At 45.4% G+C, this 20,174-nt stretch overlaps 1 protein-coding gene across 2 annotated transcripts in view; it reads left to right on the top strand.

Annotated features, from left to right (window-relative positions):
* Window positions 1–20,174, top strand: part of CCDC71 (coiled-coil domain containing 71) — a 171,308-nt gene that overhangs the window by 118,507 nt on the left and 32,627 nt on the right. For both annotated transcript variants that reach the window (XR_015300100.1, XR_015300101.1), the window contains exon 3: window positions 4,025–4,171. The gene's annotated coding sequence lies outside the window, so the exon portion shown is untranslated. The remainder of the gene's footprint in view (window positions 1–4,024; window positions 4,172–20,174) is intronic.

The raw sequence follows: 20,174 nt of genomic DNA, 5'->3' as shown, positions 1-20,174 counted from the left end.
GTAGCACAAGCTACCTAGGGATAACACCCAGACTTTTGTAGTGCACAGTCTACTATGGGATTCAAGGTGATTTGACTTTTTCGAAGCCTTACCTTCTTTTTTGGGTAGAGGGTTTTCCTCTTAAAAATATCAGCCGAGTCTTCCACGGAATGTAGTCTCTTTCTTTTAGTAAATGCTGCCTCTGCTTCCTCTTTCAGAGAGGATTTCAGCTGTCTCTCAAACTGATTCATTAGGGAATTCTCTGTAAGAAGAATATCCCCATTAAACTGTATTTAGTCTTGTTACTTTTTATTTATAATGATTTAAGAAAAACTTTCCCTTTAAAAATTGTTCTTTATAAATATAGAACGCTTCTTGAGCGTTTATTTTGTAAAGCAGTGGGCTTGTGGATTGTCTGCTTCGATCGTAATTATATTAAAATAATCGTTTTTTATGAAGCCATATTTATCCCCCTGCCAGAATAAAGACTGTCCTGCTTCTCAATGGCTCTGTAGTACTCGCCATTGCGCTGATCGTTGTCATGGAAACGCACAGCGCAAGCCGCAGTGGACCTTACAAAAAACTACATTTTTCGCTTGCCGGGTCTTAAAAGGGGAGCTCGTCCGAGCAAAAAAGGCAGTAGAGTAAGCCCCGCCCCGCGACCATGGGCGAGGCAGAGTCAGAGAAAACAATGGGGACAAGGGTTTTCGTGAATAAGACGGTCCCGGATGTTCAAAGTCGGCCGGAATACAGGCCGGAGTGGCAGATCAGGAATGCAGGCAAAAGGGATCAGAGTTACATGATCTTGGCTATTTAGTCCGCTGGAATCAAAAGTCTGAGTCATGCGCCGAGTGCCTGAAAGGTTGTTACGCCAAAGATCAATTGGAAGGGTGACAATACAAAGGGGAGAAAAAATGACTTGCCTTCTATGTTGAAAGGCACTTTGAAAAGGGAATAAATGGTCAAAATACAACCCAAATCACATAAATAAAGTTCATTACCAGTTATGAAGGGGGGGGGGGGGTCATCTATGGGTTGATAGAGTAGGAAAAAACACAATATCTCATAATAGTATAGGTATATTTAAAATAGTACAAAATAGAGAGATCGAAACATGTACTTTACTGTCCAGGGGCAGCGAATAAAAGAGGAAGATGCATAGTTACCACAATGTTTTGTTATATTCTATGGAATGTTTGTATTACAATGTAATAGATGTTCTTTAAAGGGCTGCATGTGTGGGCAGCAATAGAAATTATTGCATAATGTTAGCCTCCGTTGTCTTTAATGAAATCAAGATTCTCTCTGTATGTTAATTGGAGAATCGTCATTTTGCATATTGAAAAGCAATCTCCGTTTGAATAGATTTTAGATTTTCACTGCAAGCATATGGAAGTTTGAAAAATACAAAACTTGTGACGATGGTGAAGCATACTTCCGTCAAATAACATCTTTCCTTGATGCATTGTGTAACGTGAATATCTTCTAATGTGCTCTACAGTGTCTATAATTGTACCCCTAAAATCTTGTTAAATGGAGCACAGGAACTGAAATTGCACCCTGCTTTAACAATGTTGTACTCTACATAGAATATCACTAAAATAAGGCAGTTGAAGCACATTTTACTCCACTAATCACACACGGTCTCAGTACAACAATGAAAGAATATTCTGCTTTCAAAGTCAGAAGTGAATTTAAAAGGTTAATCTTGTACATGATTATTCATACTACAATAAGAAATTCCATTGGGAAACCCCTGTTGTGCAGGTTTGCCATTGGGATTTCCCTTTACACGCTGTAGTAATTACTACTTATTCTTGTGCGTGGTACAGTCTTGTCTTCCCAACACCAGCTGGGATCAGTAGTCACTCAAGTGAAACCTTTTTATTAGCTATATTTATGTAAATCACTTTTGAAAATTATAGATCTTGCAAATATGTTGCATTTACTTTTTTAACCTAATGCTTCATAATGATTTCTTCCCCTGTTTGAACAAACTATTGATGCCTACTTTTGTATCTAATGTATTGGTAACTTGTTTAACAATCCTAGAAGGGTAACAGGCTGAGATTACCTTTCTTGGAATTAAACTAATCACCTTATGGTTGTACCATATGTTTTTGAAGAGCTAAACTTGTCTTAACTGTCTTGCCGACTGGTGACGAGCCACAGATGTTCCATGGTTGATGAGCACTTGTTACTAGGGCAGTTTCTGTCCTTAACCTCCTTCCTTTAATACCAAAAGTGTTTTTTTTCTTTTCACATCTTACTTTTTTTAAACTTCTGTATAGTTTTTCATTGTTTCAGTAATGTTTTTGCAAGTTTCTTCTAAATGTGTGTTGCAAGTAAACACAGTTTGTGTCGCAAAATAAGTTGTTGTGCAGTGTGAAAGTCAGGATATGGGCTTGTGCTTCATCATGCCAGGGAGTAATGAATGGTATACTCTTTAATTGGTTTGTACATTGTTTTAGATATTTTTTTGCAATTTGATAATGTGAAACTTAAAAACTTCCAGTGTTGAATACTCTGCAACTTCATTGTGAAGGCGAGAGAGACTTTAGTATTTTTGTATTAACTGGAAACCCAGTTTTTTTAATGAAGTTATCCTTTTTGTTTTATTTAATACTGTAAATGAATTTGTTCTATTAACCTACAATAAACTGGTGCTTTCAACAATCTCTGAGCCTCGTGTCTTATTTATTTGAGGGCATGAAATGGGCTGGGGCAATTGGTGGAAAAAAAGCAATTCTGGCTTAAATTTCAATGTACATTAGTTAGCCAGTAAAGTACCTTCTCACTGAATTAAACTCCGCAGTCTCTTGTGTGTCTATCACCAATTGGGATTATCACTTGCCCTCAGAGCTGTTGTTGCAATCCAATATTTTTGGTGTTTCCTGACTGCTTTTCTCCAGAACAGCCGAAAGATGTTATGCCACAGTCCTGTCCATGTTTTTTATCAAGTGTAGAGGTTTGAATTCTTCAAATTTTCCGCAAATTTAGAGCAAAAAGAATGGAATCTTTCTGTGTCTCGTAAATAAATATTTTTATAAACTAATTCAAAGTGTGTTACAATTACATGTTCTGGCTCATTCACCATAGGCTCAATTAAGCTCCTATGCCTGCATCGGCTGATATAGTAAAGTTGAATCATTTCAATGTTGATACTTCACTTTGTAAAGAGGTGTATAAACCATTTATAACTTTTTTTGCCAGTTAAGTGAAATTTGCAATTGCTTAAAAGAAGACACCTAATTGATTCTCTGTCAGTTATTTTTAATCCATTGTAGAATTGGAGAACAGGTTTTCTTTCGCTTACGGACATGACAAAAGTATGGTGGGCCTGGGTATGTAGGTTCCACGCACAGATCAAAACTACTTAAACCCAAGGCTTCCCGTCTCTCCGGAGCACTTCTAATAGCTTATCTGGACTTGAAGCGCTGGTGGATGACCAATCCGACACATACATCAACTTCCTCTGTAATGATGCCAGGGCACACCATAGAGTTGAGTCTGGTTTTAATCAGTCAACTCTTAATTCCATATCCGTGCTGCATATATTTCTATTTTTAACTGTGCCTCAGAAAGCCATCGATAAATTGAGTATGTCCCACTTGAGAAAGAATTCTGCTCTTTGCTTAACCATGCAAGAAACCTTTTTTTTTTGTTTTGTCGTTGGTATGTTGGTTAGGGCTGAGCACATCAAAAAAGGCCAGTCTCGGGTATACCTATTGGGCTATTCATTCACACTTCAATCCTGAGCTACCCAAAGTTTGCTATTCAGAAGTGGCCTTAAGGTTTGCATGATCATAATCCACCAAATGCCTATATATATATCTATATCTATATATCCAGTCCAATGTTTAAAGGTTTCCAAACTGTAACCGAGAGTGGGATTCAGACATTGCTACAAAGTTACTCAGTTCTTCTAACCCATGTACATACAAAAATGCACATTCTCTAACAAAAGCCCACTTCGTTCCAGACTTCCTTCGTGACCTCAATGAAACGAGGGTAGACGGCATTATATTTCTCTTCTCCATCGTAGGTTACAACGTTCTGCCCTCGTCTTCAGGCAAACTGCGGATCCACCGCGACTCTTCATCATCCCTCAAGATAAAAGGAAAGCATTCACACCATTATGATTTTCTATAGTAAACTTGGAGAGCAGAAGCCTTCATGAATACTAGGACAAGTAAGTTCAGACATTTATAATGTAATATTTAACAATTATTAACTATGTATGGCACTGTAGATAAGCAATGTTATGCTAATTCCATTTTAAAGCCCAACTAAAACTTTTTTTTCCTTTTGGTGCTGAAGGATAACTAGAAGACTGTGGTGAGAATGAGCTACACATGCCTGTTTTGGTTGAATATCCAAAATATAAAGGTTTTGTTGTTTTCCGTAAGCCATTGTTGTTGAGTTGTGCAAAGAATCGATGGAGAAGGACTTCAAACAAGGTGTCGAGACAGGAAATAATGACCCTTATGTATAGTGAAAGTAAACCAGATTACAAGATGTAGACCATAGGAAAAGTGAAGAGGAGCACAAGGCCACTGTAACTGAAATTGTGGCAACAAAAAAAGGATGCTGGTTTCTTGAATAGTGGAACATGTGCAAAGGCTTGGTCAGCTATGTTCATGCAGTGGAAGCCAGTTGAAAGAGCTCAAACGTGTGGGAATCTTATCCCATAAAGAGCCTACTAACCACATTCTTACAAGCTATAGGTGGGGAAACAAGTAGGCTGACTTTGGAACTTCTCTCATGGGCTAAGCTGTTGTGAAACGTGGTAAGCAGAGGGTTTAAATAGGTGGCGTCTGGCACAGATTTGTTGATCCAAAGTTTTCATGCTAGTTGAAGAAACCAAAATATTAACTGAGTGGGTGGTGTGCCCAAAGAGAGTGGTAGAAATTGGAGGACAGAGGTCAGCAGAGCCCAACAGAGCCCAACGGCTTACTGTAATTAGGTTAAAATAGCTTGCGCATATCCACTTGCTCGATAACCGCTATTTTAAACTTAAATGTACTGAGTGGCAGCCAAATCCTTTCAGCAGGAGAAGTTTTTATTCAGAAGCTGTAGTTTTTAAAGGAGCAATGAGCCTGATGAATGGCAGGCATAGTTTACGATTTTGGGTCACATTTGGGACGCCACAAGAGCAAGAACAGTGAAGAGGACGAAGAAAGACATCCAACTGATAATTTGGGCAAATGGAAATCCAATTCTTGGCTGGATGGCTGTATAGTAAAGTAGATTTACAAAAGGGGGTGGTGATGAACAGAGTGTCTGAATTGAGCAGACCACTCTTACCCAGTCCAAAGATCAGGGCTTGATCCATCACCGTTATTTATCTCACTGCCCCATCCCAGCTCAGAATCTGGCTATATGCAAATCAGTCTGTCCCTGGCCCAGTGCATCATGGGAACAGGGCAGACTAAACTACCAAGCCAATTCTTTACCAGAAAGGAGACAAGCTACCGGGGACCGGTTTCTGGCATTTCAGCCTCTTCGGCCCGGCTTGCTTGAATCCTGATGGAGCAGTGAGAAAGGGACTCATGTCTGAGTATACCCTGCCACACCTATAGTGGCCAAAATCGATTTACAAAAGGGGGTGGTGATGAACAGAGTGTCTGAATTGAGCAGACCACTCTTACCCAGTCCAAAGATCAGGGCTTGATCCATCACCGTTATTTATCTCACTGCCCCATCCCAGCTCAGAATCTGGCTATATGCAAATCAGTCTGTCCCTGGCCCAGTGCATCATGGGAACAGGGCAGACTAAACTACCAAGCCAATTCTTTACCAGAAAGGAGACAAGCTACCGGGGACCGGTTTCTGGCATTTCAGCCTCTTCGGCCCGGCTTGCTTGAATCCTGATGGAGCAGTGAGAAAGGGACTCATGTCTGAGTATACCCTGCCACACCTATAGTGGCCAAAATCGATTTACAAAAGGGGGTGGTCAGATGTGAGTCCCTTGCTCATTGCACCATCAGGATTCAAGCAAGCCGGGCCGAAGAGGCTGAAATGCCAGAAACCGGTCCCCGGTAGCTTGTTTCCTTCCCAGTGTAAGAATTGGCTTTTGTAGTTTAGTTTGCCCTGTTCCCATCATGCACTGGGACAGGAACAGACTAATTTGCATACAGCCAGGTTCTGAAACTGGGATGGTGCAGTGAGCTAAAAAACGGTGTTGGATCTAGCCCTGATCTCTTGACTGGGTGAGAGTATTCTGTTTAATTCAGAGACTCTGTCCCTCACCACCCCTTGTTGTAAATATTTTTGTCCACCCTAAGCGTGGAAGGGTATACTCAGATGTGAGTCCCTTGCTCATTGCACCATCAGGATTCAAGCAAGCCGGGCCGAAGAGGCTGAAATGCCAGAAACCGGTCCCCGGTAGCTTGTTTCCTTCCCAGTGTAAGAATTGGCTTTTGTAGTTTAGTTTGCCCTGTTCCCATCATGCACTGGGACAGGAACAGACTAATTTGCATACAGCCAGGTTCTGAAACTGGGATGGTGCAGTGAGCTAAAAAACGGTGTTGGATCTAGCCCTGATCTCTTGACTGGGTGAGAGTATTCTGTTTAATTCAGAGACTCTGTCCCTCACCACCCCTTGTTGTATAGTAAAGTAAGCAGAGAAGGAAGGCTGGGGGGTACTAAGATGCTCCTTAAACTGTTCCTATTTTATGTGAATGACCGCCTGGAAGGAACCTTCAGATTGTAAGCTCAGAATTTAGAAGGAGAATTTATCCACTAAGACTTACCTCCTGAAATCCTAAAACGTACGTTCTCATAGGAACTCTTCCAACAGGTGTTTCTAAAGAACAGCTTCCGGGTTACTTTCCCGCTATTTGGTGTTTATTTCAGCTTCTTCCTGTCCTTGTTATCTGTAGCACAGCAGGACGCTGGTTTGAATATTGCACTGAGCTTGAGGCAGGGCTGAGCTGTATTGTGATATGATACCCTTCAACTTTATTTTCTTCTTCCACGATCTTCAGAACCAACCAGAGCACACCAATTTCCATTCTTTATCAAGCTCCGAAGACTGCAGTGGTCGAAAAACCAGTAGAGGTCTTAAATGCACAATGGTCAAGCGCTTAATTTGGTCGTGTACATTCGTCTGTCGGGGTTTCTGTTCCTCAAACATTAATTTTTATGCACTGTGTACAGACTGCCTAACACGTACACATTGAATGAGGTGAATGCTTCTCCATATACTGCAAGCACAGGTGTACCACATCTGTACCATTGCACATCTGTACCATTGCTTCCTATAGTTTGAGTAAGAGTGGGCAATAAATTACGCTCTGCCATTGGAGTTAGCAGAGTTTTGGCCCCTCAGTTCAGGCATAATTCTACCAACTACCGTTTTTTTTTTACTCGCACGCAGCTTGCCAATGGTAAGTTGGCGAATGAGATTTGGAGTCCCCTGGCACAATTTTCAGTCGCTAGGAAGGCACCCAGTGGAATTTTCCCAATGTGGGGGGGTCGCAACCATACACGGTCAGAAAGCTTTAGCTCATGTGGAAAATCTACTCTAGCGGAAGCAAAATCAACTCTAGAAGCTCCACCCTCTGTTCCGCATGGGGCCTTTTATTTTTTTAGCGCGAACGAGCCGTTGCTAAAAATCAGTGTGTGCAGAGGGACGTGCCTAATTGGAGCTACGCGCGTTCCGCCTACCCCTGGATTTGAGCCAGGGCCCGGTTTAGACAATGAATACCAGAACTTCTGCTTTTGAGGACATTCTTCTGCCCAGGGGTTTCCAAACGTCTGCTCACTGGAAGTTATCCTGCGCTACTAATATCAATAGTATAGTAATAGTGACCACTTTATACAAGAATACACTATTGTCCACAATATGCAAGATTACCCGCAGGGACCACTCATGGCACCATGTAAGGTTGCCATCAGTACTGTTACAAAGGCTTGAACAATTGGAATAATTCTACATGGTTAATACAGAAGTCATAGCCACAGTACCCCTGGCACCATGGTCATTGTAACCAGTCTCTCCCAATTCTGCATTATTCATCACTCGCATGTAAGCTTTGAATCAGTTGTGGAAACTATCCAAATGTTCGCTTGGGAGTTCTTAAATTATACACATTTCCGGCTCAAAGCATGCTTTTCAATTTTGGTCTGCATATTAATTCAATCAAGCAAGGCCTAGTGTAGCAGGCTGGGCTGCACACTGGAGAGCCACTTGCAGGTAGCTGAAGAGCTACCAGTATCCCGCAAACTGCTATTGAAGCCTGCGCTTTGTGTACCTTTTTTTGTGATTGGGAGGTACGAAATCAATCACACCTAGTACTTGAGTACCTCCACGTCTTATTACCTTGTCACTGTCAACACAGTCATCAGAAATGCAGCTGCAGTTTTCAAGGTCAAACTCGACGAAGAGAAGCAGAAGGCAGACTTCCTTCTAGAGACACTGCTCCCCACACAAACCAGGAGGCAGTACCTGCCCATGCTCGAAAGCGTCATGGCACAGGGGAAAGAGGCTTTCAAGGAGCCTGCAACATTCAAAGCAGTCACTCCGAGGACGGAGAAAATCAATCAATCAAAGCATTTGTATAGCGCACTACTCACCCGGAGGGTCTCAAGGCGCAAGGGGAGGGGGGTCCGCTACTGCTCGAACAGCCAGGTCTTGAGCTGCTTCCTGAAGGCGAGTTGGTCCTGGGTCAGGGGGAGGTGGGTCGGGAGGGAGTTCCAAGTCTTGGCAGTGAGGTAGGAGAAGGACCTTCCCCCTGTGGTGGCTCTTCGGATGCGGGGGACGGCGGTGAGGGCGTGGCTGGTCGATCGAAGCTGGCGTTTGGGAGCGTAGAAGTTGAGGCGGCTGTTGAGGTATCCTGGGCCTTGGTTGTGCAGGGCTTTGTGTGCGTGGGTGAGGAGACGGAAGGTGATTCTCTTGTTGACCGGGAGCCAGTGCAGGTCTCTCAGGTGTCCGGAGATGTGGTTGCGACGGGGGATGTCCAGGATGAGTCGTGCTGAGGCGTTCTGGATCCGCTGGAGTCTCTTCTGGAGTTTGGCGGTGGTTCCGGCCTAGAGGGAGTTGCCGTAGTCCAGTCGGCTGGTGACGAGGGCCTGGGTGACAGTCTTCCTGGTCTCGGTGGGGATCCACCAGAAGATCTTGCGTAGCATGCGTAGGATGTTGAAGCACTACGAGGAGACGGCGTTGACTTGTCTGGTCATGGAGAGGGAGGAGTCCAGGATGAAGCCCAGGTTGCGTGCGTGGTCTGTTGGTTTAAGTGCGCTGCCTAAGGCGGGGGGCCACCAGGAGTCGTCCCAGGCGGAGGGTGAGGATCCCAGGATGAGGACTTCCGTCTTGCCAGAGTTCAGTTTCAGGCGGCTGTTCTTCATCCATTCGGCTACCTCTTTCATCCCTTTGTGTAGGTTGGCTCTGGTGGTGGCGGGGTCGTTGGTGAGGGAGAGGATCAGCTGGGTGTCGTCGGCGTAGGAGATGATGTTGAGGTTGTGCTGGCGTGCGATGGTTGCGAGGGGACTCATGTAGGCGTTGAAGAGGGTTGGGCTGAGCGAGGAGCCTTGAGGAACGCCGCAGATGACTTCGGTGGCTTCTGACCTGAACGGGGGGAGGCGGACTCTCTGTGTCCTTCCAGCGAGGAAGGAGGTGATCCACTCCAGTGCCTTCTCCTGGATTCCGACGTTGCTAAGGCGCTGTACTAGGGTACGGTGGCAGACAGTGTCGAAGGCCGCGGAGAGGTCTAGGAGGATGAGGGCCGCTATTTCTCCTATGTCGAGCAGGGCTCGGATGTCATCGGTTGCTGCGATCAGGGCGGTCTCGGTGCTGTTGTTGGCCCGGAAGCCAGACTGCAAGAGGTCGAGGGATCCGTTCGTCTCGAGGAAGGCGGCCAGCTGCTTGTTGATGGTCTTCTCAATGACTTTAGCGGGAAACGGGAGCAGCGAGATGGGTCGATAGTTCTTGAGGTCGGTGGGGTCGGCTGCTGGCTTCTTTAGTAGGGCGCTGAGTTCGGCGTGCTTCCAGCTCTCCGGGAAGGTAGCGGTGTTGAAGGATGTGTTGATGATGTCCCGCAGGTGGGGTGCGATGACCGCATCGGCCTTGTTGAAGACGTGGTGAGGGCAAGGGTCGGTTGGAGATCCGGAGTGGATGGAGTTCATCGTGCGGATGTTGTCTTCGGTGCTGATCGGGGTCCAGGCGCGGAGGGTGGTGGTGGGGGGGGGGGGGCGGTGGTTCGGTCGTGGCGTGCGTCGGTTGAGTGCTGAAGCTGTTGTGTATGTCCGCGATCTTGATGTGGAAGTAGGAGGCGAGGGAGTTGCAGAGGTCTTGCGAAGGGGTGATGTCGTTGTTTCCGGCGTTGGGGGGGGGAGAGCTCTTTAACGATGTTGAAGAGTTCCTTGCTGTTGTGTGCGTTGTTGTCCAGTCGTTCCTTGAATGCAGTTTTCTTGGTGGTGTGGATCAGTTGGTGGTGTTTTCGGGTGGCGAGCTTGAGGGCAGTCATGTTGTCCGGTGTTGGGTCTCTGCGCCAGGCTTTCCCAAGGGCTCTGCAGTCCTTCTTGGAGCTCTTGAGTTCGTTGGTGAACCATGGGGCTTTCTTGCTCCCGGGTCTGCTAGGCGGGGTCCTCAGAGGGGCGAGGTCGTCTGCGCAGTCGCTGATCCACTTCGTGAGAAAAAGTATGAACATTCCTCCAAGGACCGACCCTACATTCAGGGTTTGGTCTCGGCAGACTCCATCATCGTGGCCACGGCAAGGAAGAGGGCCAATGTGCCTACTACTTCAGCGACACCTCCAGACAAAGAAAGCAGGAGAATAGACCTCGTGGGGAGAAGAATTGAACGGAATGCCGCAATGCACTGGCACATGGCAAATTCCAACGCGCTGCTCAACAGGCACCAGTACCAGATCCTGGAAGAGCTGGGCCAGTTAATAAAGAACATGCCTCAGGAATTCAGGCAAAGAGCTGAAAACCTTGTCGAAGAGGGGAGGAATGTGGCAAATTTGTGCCTTAAAACTGCCGTGGACGGAGCAGACACCTCCAGCAGACTCATCATGATGGGCATCACGGAAAGGAGACAAGCCTGGCTCAAGATTTCAGACTTTAAGCCAGAAGTGCAACACAGCATCCTGAATACCCCGTTCAACGGAGAGACGTTGTTCGGTGCCCCAGTAGATGAGAAGCTCAGCCAACTGCAGAAGGATAACAAGACTGCAAGATCCACAGTTCAGAGGTACTAAGAGAGGCACCCCATTATGAAGACCTAACTAGGGTGGGGGGGGGACCAGCCAGGAACATCGCACCAGTCGTTCCATCACACCAGGCAGACACCCAGACACAGCAAGGGCAACAAAAGCAGTCCTGGTAGTACCAGCAAAGAGGCCAGTCCTTTCGCGGGAGAGTGAATGGACATGGACAGAATAGGAGAGGGGGACAACAGCCCCCTTCTAAGTGACTTAATCAAGCTCCATGTGCCCACCCAAGCAAAAACTCCCAGGGTGGAACACAAGCACAACGGACAGGAGTTACGCGAATTAAACACCTGCGAGCATGTAAGACCAGTGGGAGGAAGACTAAAGCACTTCTTCCAGGAGAGGAAGAGAATAACTTCAGACAAATGGGTACTCCACATCATACAGTTCGGGTACTGCATAGAGTTGGAAGGGAAACCAACAAGCAGAAAGCTGAAAAGAAGGGCGCTAGCAAGGAAAGAGCTAGAGCTCCTTCAAGAGGAAGCAAAAGAGCTCCTGCAAAAGCAGGCCATAAAACCGGTGCCTTACAGAGAAAGGAATAAGGATGTGTACTCAACATACTTCCTGGTGCCAAAGGTAGACGAAACGATGAGACCCATCCTGGACCTAAGATTCTCAAACCGATTCATAAGAACGCAAAAGTTCAAAATGACCTCCCTACAAGAGGTACTTCCTCAATTGCAAGGCGGGGACTTTATGGTCACCATAGACCTCAAGGATGCCTACCTGCACATCCCAATGAACAGGGGGCACAAGCATCTGCTCAGATTCATCATCGGAGAAGACAACTACCAGTTCGGCCTCAAATCGGCACCAAGGGTCTTCACAAAGTGCCTCGCAACAGTTGCAGCACACCTACAAAGGGAGGGAATACACGTATACCCTTACCTGGACGACTGGCTAATAAAAGCAAGCTCATACAGAACGTGCAAGCAGCACCCACAGAGTGACGAGCATACTGATGAACTTGGGATTGTCCATCCACTGGGGGAAATCCTCAATAGAACCAGAAGAAATAAAAATCTTCCTGGGAGCACAGATCGACACCTTACAAAGCAAGGTGTTCCCGAGCGAGAAGAGAACTGTAGCACTGGTGAAGGAGACTCTGCTCTACCAGAAGGGGCAAGCTCGGACAGTGAGGACAGCGAGCAAAATCATGGGCATGATGGTATCATGCATACACCTAGTGCCAAATGTACAGCTACACATGAGACCCTTACAGGAATGGCTACCGGAGCAATGCTCACAAGCTACAGGTCGTTGGGAGGATCTAGTGGTTGTAACGCACTCAGTGCAGAAAGAGATGGCATGGTGGAACATGGAGAACATAACAAGGGGGAGGCCTCTGACGCCACCAACTCCAACAGTGACCATCACCCCTGACGCATCCCAGAAAGGATGAGGAGCTCACATGGAGAAACTCAGAGTGAGGGGTCTGTGGACACCAGCAGATGCAGTCAGACACATCAATTACCTGGAGTTGAAGACCGTTTTCCTCGCTATAAAAGCATTCCAGACAAAGCTGTACAACCAGAGAGTGTTGATCCAGACAGACCACATAACAGCTATGTTCTACATCAACAAGCAGGGTGGAACACAATCAGCCCCGCTTTCGAAGCTAGCGCAGGAGATATGGAGATGGGCCATCCCACTCAAGATAGACCTACTAGCCATACATCTACCAGGGAAGGACAATTTAGAAGCAGATTGGCTCAGCAGATAGACATCGGCATCCCACGAGTGGGAACCCAATGCACAAGAAACATGGAGGCTGTTCGACAGGTGGGGGACACCGTCGGTGGACCTATTTGCAACACGCCAAAATGCAAAATGCCGAAACTTTGCATCCAGGCTGCCCGGGAAGGGGTCCCTGGGGAATGCCCTATGGATAGATTGGTCGAGGACATTTGCTTACGCTTTTCCCCCCCGATACCTCTGATGCACAGGGTACTCAGCAAGTGCAGAACGAGCAACATGACCCTGATACTGGTCGCACCGCAGTGGGCAAGGCAGACATGGCACAGAGTGCACCCCACAGTTTCGGGAGAAGGAAAGACCTACTCTCCATGCAAAACGGAGAGGTGCTGCACCCAGAGCCAGAAAGCCTGAGCCTAGTAGCGTGGCTCCTGAGGACATAGAGTTTGCGCATCTGAAACTGCCAGAAAGCACCTGGAGGGTACTTCGGGAGGCACGAAGGCCCAGCACACGAAAGTGCTATGTATCAAAATGGAAGAGATTTACACTGGTGCAGGAGGGAAAAGCTACACAAAAAGATGCAGAAGGACTCAACGGTGCTAAAATACCTCGCGCACCTACTCGACAAAAACCTAAGCTCATCCTCTTTAAGAGGTCACTTGGCAGCGATAGTCGATTACACAAGAGGAGAAACATTGAAGAGTTTCTTCACATCACAGGTTAAGAGATTCCTGGAGGGAGCAAAGAGGATCACACCACCAAAGAGGGTGCCGCCACCTGCATTGAACCATAACCTAGTCTTAACGGAACTCATGAAAGAACCTTTCGAACCAATTCACAAGGCCTCCCTAGAAATGCTGACCATGAAAACAGCCTTTCTGGTAGCAATCACCTCACTGCGCCGGGTGAGCAAGCTACAGGCGCTTAAGCTACAAGAACCCTACATCCAGATACACAACGATAGGGTGGTGATGAGAACGGACCCACACTTCATGCCAAAGGTGGTGTCAAGATTCCACATGAACCTGACTATACAAATTCCAAGTTTCTTCCAGAAACCGGCCACAAGCGCTGAACGGGCTCTGCACACCCTAGACGCCAGAAGGGCAGTCATGCACTAGCCCGAAGGGCAGTCATGCACTACGTTGAGAGAACGATGGAACACAGGAAAACAAAGCAGTTCTTTGTGTCCGCTAACAGTTTCATGGGGAAACCAGTAACTAAAAGAATAATTGCGCGATGGATCGCCCAAACAATACAGTTCTGCCACATGCGGGCAGGACAGGAACTAGCAGTGGGGACACGTGCCCACTCTACCAGGAAAAAGAGAGCTACAATAGCCTTCCTAGCTAACGCACCCATTCAGGACATATGCCTGGCGGCAACATGGGCTTCAGTGCACACGTTCACGAAGCACTACTGTGTGGATATACAGATGAACAAGGAAGCACAAGTCGGACAGAAGGTCCTTCAACACATATTCAATAACCAACGCTCATTTTCCACCCAGCCGCCACAAACATGAGAAACCGCTACAAAGTCTATGCACAGCATAGTGAATCCAGGAAAATTCACACTGCAAAATGAATAGTTTCTTACCTGTCGGTGTAGTTTTGCAGCTTGAAGATCTTTCTGGATTCACTAGCGAACCCACCCACCTCCGCCAGAATGATGAGGCTGGAGAGAAAAGGGGGGTTGAAACCGAGACAATATTTGGAAAAGAAACCTTAGAGGTTAAAGCGGTGAATGACTTAGTTGAACATTGCCATAACTTCGGTAACAGAACGAACACGAGAAAAAAGAATCCGAAGATGGCGCCCAAGAGTGGGAGTTTCCGCAGGAAGCCTGCCGACGTCACCGGAAATACACCAAAAGGTGGGACGTCGACGCCCACCTGGGCTACGGAAGAAAAAAAAAAAAGAAAAGACTACGATTCCAGACCCAACCACAAGACCTCAGAATAATGTACAGCATAGTGAATCCAGAAAGATCTTCAAGCTGCAAAACTACACCGACCGGTAAGAAACGATTAGTTTTAGCCCATTAATTCCCAGTAAGATACCGTCTAAAATAATTTTTCTCAAATACAGTTTGCTGTTACAGAAAGGATGCATATATGGTTTCAGTGTTGGGAATATTGATTGGGTAAATTCCACTGTTTCTTCAGTAGAAAAATAAATACTTTCACCAAGGAGAAATTAAGGATAAAGTTTATTGTGCACGTTCGTGTTCTATATAGACAGCTAACGTTGTACACCAATCACGATTCTGTGCGTGGCTTTTTGCCCAGTCGAGTACCCCTGGAATCTTCCAAAAATGATATTTGCTCCAAATGTAGGAGAAGCTCCACAGAAGCCAATTTTCGACTTCTTTTTTGCAGACTGATATGAATGAGGCTCCTGAGGGTCTTTGAAATCAGTTGGCTACAAAATAAGCCTCCTTTTCACACTAACATCCAGCAAAACTAATAGTTATTGCTGTTCTTATTTCGTCCCTGAATTGGTATCCAGAAAGAGGGTCTTATTTAGATGCATCTGCACATATTGAAGGGACCAGTGTGGCCTTGAAAGCTAATTGCATCAAAAAGGAGTTGTCTTAAAGAATAGATCCTCCCTGCAAGATAAAATGTCTTTGGAATTTATTTAGCATAAAATAACAAATTACTAAATGCTTTCTAGAAGTTGGTTTCCAAAGAACTGCTCCATGCTTAAGTTGACTGACGTGTTATCAAAGGAAAGGAGCTGTTGCCTTGGCTACATAGCGTGTGTTCCATCTGCGTTGTATCTCAACCAGGTTTGGTGGAATTTAACCTGTTTTTATAACTTCCAAATGTGAATCTTGATTGTAAACAGCGCAGTCCTTCATAATTCTATCCCTTCGTCCTACATCAACACTACACATTCACAATATCTGATACTAGCATGTCGAGAACATTATTTGACCAATCAGCAACTGCACATCCATAGCAAGCTATAGTCAGTCCATATGGGTGTGCTAACCTATATTCAAGAAGTTCACTACAAGTGGCTTCACCTTGCATCAAAGACCTGCAGGGGACAAAGAGTCCTTCAAACAGAACAACCAAGCGCTGGACACAGAGCAGAAAACAAAAGATGGGAATGTCCCTCAGATCACATTTAGCACTATATTCTCCACACAGATCCATAGTGGGATCCAGCCGGCAACGTTCCCATATATTCGCCACCAAGCAATGCTTCTTATCTGCATCCGCTATGACTTGTCTCTAAACAACATTAAACTCCATCCTGCCGGATTAGTCCTGTGTCGTAGATCTGAGGCTGCTCTACATGGTGCCAGGGACTATTAAAGGAAGTGGACGGTAGTCACTTAGGGTAGTGTACGCTTCACCTCTCCAAGTCCACAGTGTGTCAGTCCTTGTAATCTGGCTTGTAGCTATTGCTGGAGTCTCTTCAGCCTTGTGTACATGGATTCAGATTAATAGAACCGGTCAGGCTGGAGGCACCCATATGTATGCCCACGAAAGTGAAGTGTGCAGTCCTGCTTACCACCACTGGCCTTCCACGTTTATAATACCCCCCCCCCCCCCTCCCCATTCATCTTGTGCTTCAGAAAGTCAGAAATGTAGGCGTTTTATTTGAGGAAAGCTTGACCTTGGTGCCTCAAGATAACCATCTGTTGAAACATCTCTTGCTCTATGTTCCCACACTAAAACAAAAATACTAATGAGTAACTGAACTGGTGATTTAAGAAATACCTGTGACGTGATGCTCAAAGTCTTGTGTCTCCTAATTGCAGCATATAGTGGCCTCCACTGAATGTCCAGTCTCTGCAACATTTTAAGATTGTAAGGGAGCTGGCTGTATCATGTCTGCTAGAAGTGACCTCACCCTATCAGGGTCCCTGCTTGCTCACATCCTCCGATATTTTTTTTTCTTTATGTAGTTTCTTCTCATGGTGTCTTATAAGACCTGACGAGCTTGGTTTCTCTGTGCCGCCTTACAAACAACTTCAATTGAAATCCTTTTCCTTTGGCAGGCAGTATGTAAAGTGCTTGAAGGTAACCGTTTTAAGATCACCTATATCCTGTTTTACTGTATAATGTGCTCCATATAAACGTTGGTGCTTTTAATGTGTAAGGGATATCGGAGAGAAATGTGTTAGTTATTTTAAAGCACTTCAGAATTCCTACACACAATCTTTGCTGTACATGCTTGTACCGTGTTTTAGAACTCAAACATCACGTATTATGTGGAATAGAACACCCTCAACTAAACCTGGTTTTCATAAAGAAACTGGGCCTTTTATCTCATGGCTGTTTGGTCCTGGGACTCTTCTGTGACTTTAAATATCCTTTAAACTACAGGTTTTCAATCCGCATCTTATGCGTTTCAATACGTAAAAAAAAAGCCTGCTTGAGCGCCTGTTCCAGGTACCCCTTAAATATTATTTTTTAAGTTTTGATTCTAGGCTTGAGATAGTCTCTGCATTTAAAAAATGGAAACAGAGCTTGTTGTGTTATCCAAACCAAATCATTTAAATCTTCGTTACCTATTTAGTGCTATAAAGATGTAATATAGTGCACAAATTATGCATTAAAGGGCATATTGTCTTAATATATAGAGAACAAGAACTAGTATTGATTTTGTAGTATTTATTGCATAACCGATAAACGGTAATGTGTGACAAGCATATGCCAGCATAGTTTGTTTTTCCTCACTTTATACATTTTGATTGTCTTAATTAATTAACCGATCTGACACAATTCTTAGCATATACACTGATTATCTTCATTATAAATTTGTGCACGGTCAGTAGCAACATTTGAGCCACTTTTAGTCTTCCAGTAAACTCCAGGTAAATTCAAAGATTTTGAATTTATTGGATGAATTAATATTTATTGGAAATTTACTACAACGCTCTTTCTTCTTTTCAAAAGAGCAGTCACACGTGTTTCACAAGTACCCTCACTTTTAAGGCTTGAGTGATGAGCTTGCCGTTGCATTAGGTCAAGTATGAATTATGGTCCGTGATCACCCTGCACTTGCTTGGTTCATCTCTGAATAATTCTACTTGTTCTTTCTCTCTGCTCCTCAATAAGCCATTCCTATAGTGCGGGTGAGCCCTTCTAAAAGTAAAATTAACAAATTAAAATATTTTGTGTGGACAGCAACAGTATGATTAGTTCGTTCATATATTTAGGCATTTCTCAATGTTTTTGATGTTAATATTGTTCGTTTTCTAAGAAAAGACAATCTATACTACTATTATAAAGAGAGAACTGGGAACCTTTGAGGCGGGTAAACTCGGGAACCACAGCACCAATCCAAACACCCGATACATCGTTGTAATTGTCAGGGTCTGCAAATTGACATGGGCTATATAACAAAAAAAAATACGTTCTTTAAAAAATATCCGATAAAAAAAAGTAGTCAATTGGAAGTAGCGCCGGCCGCGACGTGCGTGCTGACGACAGGAGCGCGGGGAGGAGCGCGGGGAGGAGCGGCGGACATGAGCGCGGGGAGGGACAGGCGGGGAGGAGTGGTGAACTCCAGAACGCGGGGAGGAGCGGCGGCTGAGGTAGGTGAAGGAGGAGCGGCGGACAGGCGGGGAGGAGTGGTGAACTCAGGAGCGCGGGGAGGAGCGGTGGCTGAGGTAGGTGAAATGGCCCGTGTGCGGCTCATTGGGGGCCCTGAAAGTGGCTGGTGCACTCCAGGGGACCCACGGACAACGGGCGGGCGGGGGCCCTGAAGCCTGAGACAACGTCGGGGCGGGCGGGGGCCCAGAAGCCGGATTGCTCCCGGACAACGTCGGGACGGGCTGCTAGTACTTGATAATTTGGGGACATTCGCTATGTGAACAGTGTTAAGTGTGTGGTAAGTCTTGAATACATATAGATGTGTCCAATTAATTCTCTTAGGAATTTCTTTTTACTGTGTAACATTCCATGCTCAAAGAGGAACCTCTTTTAAATTCCTTACAGTGGCCTCTCGTCCGACTCTTAAGGCTAATATTAATATTTTACCTACTAGATATGATCTAAACAAAAAGCCTGTTACAGACAAAGCTATGAGCATGTTTTAAATAGCCAAAAATCTCTTATTTAAAGCTCTGTAGTATTTTGATGGGTTTCACTTTCTTTTGGAGGGGGCGCTGTTTCCTATTAGTTTGTCTGTAAAGCTCCGCTGGGAGATCGATTACAGAATGTCAACTGATCAATAAAATGTATACCTCTGTTGAACATTAGTACCCTTTTATCTCTGAATGTCTTTTTTCATGAGGCTGAACTACATATTTAGGGGAGCTAGGGGAAGATGAGCGGGCTACAGATACCACCCCCCCCCCCTTCTATGTTTGTGGGAGACGCCTGCACTCTAGTTCCTACCCTCATGAAGAGACATTCCAGCAGGAATTTACTCTTGCTGCCATGCTTTCTTTTTTACCTTTTCATAATGTGTACTGTGCCTCTAAAGGCAGAGGATATGCAGTCCTCCACAATGGGCAGCTTGTTTCCACTTTGTAGGTTGTTCGTTTTGCAATAATTGGGGAGGTCTAAATTTGCAGTTGTGAAATATTAAATGTACCATTCAGCTTGGAAAATCTAAGACCGTAGGAATGTGTTTTTTTTTCTTTGTCTGATTACCTTTTACTTAGATGATTGAAATGTCATTGTTTGTACTTCTTCAAGGCTCTGCATTGTAGTGTGCAGAGACGATGAATGTGCTGGTTAAAGAAAGTAAAGTAGACCAAAGCAAATGGTGTTGATATGACCGAAAATATGAGAACTCTAGAAAAAAGCCTGGTTTAATTGACAGCTTTTTCCAGACGCCTAGAGCTGCACTGAAGAGTGCCTGGCCACCCAAATTAAGAAGGAAAACCATAGGGCTTTATAGTTGTACCCGGGCAGTAGTATCCTCCATCACTTGGACATTGAGAGCGGTTTCAGATAATGGCTGCTCAGCACAAGGGCTTGTAGCTCCTCTGAGGTGTCTCAAAAGGTCCTACGTACATGTCGCAGCCGATGCATTGGCCACCATCGTTATCCCTGCACATTGTCAGTCTACCCCAGCCTCCCCGTTGCTAAGTCTCTGTGTGCACAGGGAGCAGAGCCTGGTGAGGCGGTTGCCTTGGCAACCAGCTTCTTACTGGTGAGAGGCCTGGCCTTGGCTGATCGGATTTTCTTTATCGAGAAGGGGGGAGGGTTGGAGGCTTCACAGCTCATCCTCTAACGACCCTGTGGAAACAGCTGCTGGCTCCCATCACCTTCTCATGTGTCAGACCTGACATCTGATGCAACCCTGCAGG

This window comes from Lissotriton vulgaris, chromosome 9 (assembly GCF_964263255.1).
Source record: "Lissotriton vulgaris chromosome 9, aLisVul1.2, whole genome shotgun sequence".
NCBI lineage: Eukaryota > Metazoa > Chordata > Amphibia > Caudata > Salamandridae > Lissotriton > Lissotriton vulgaris.
The sequence above is the reverse complement of the archived record's forward strand: the minus strand, read 5'-3'. Positions and strand labels throughout refer to the sequence as shown.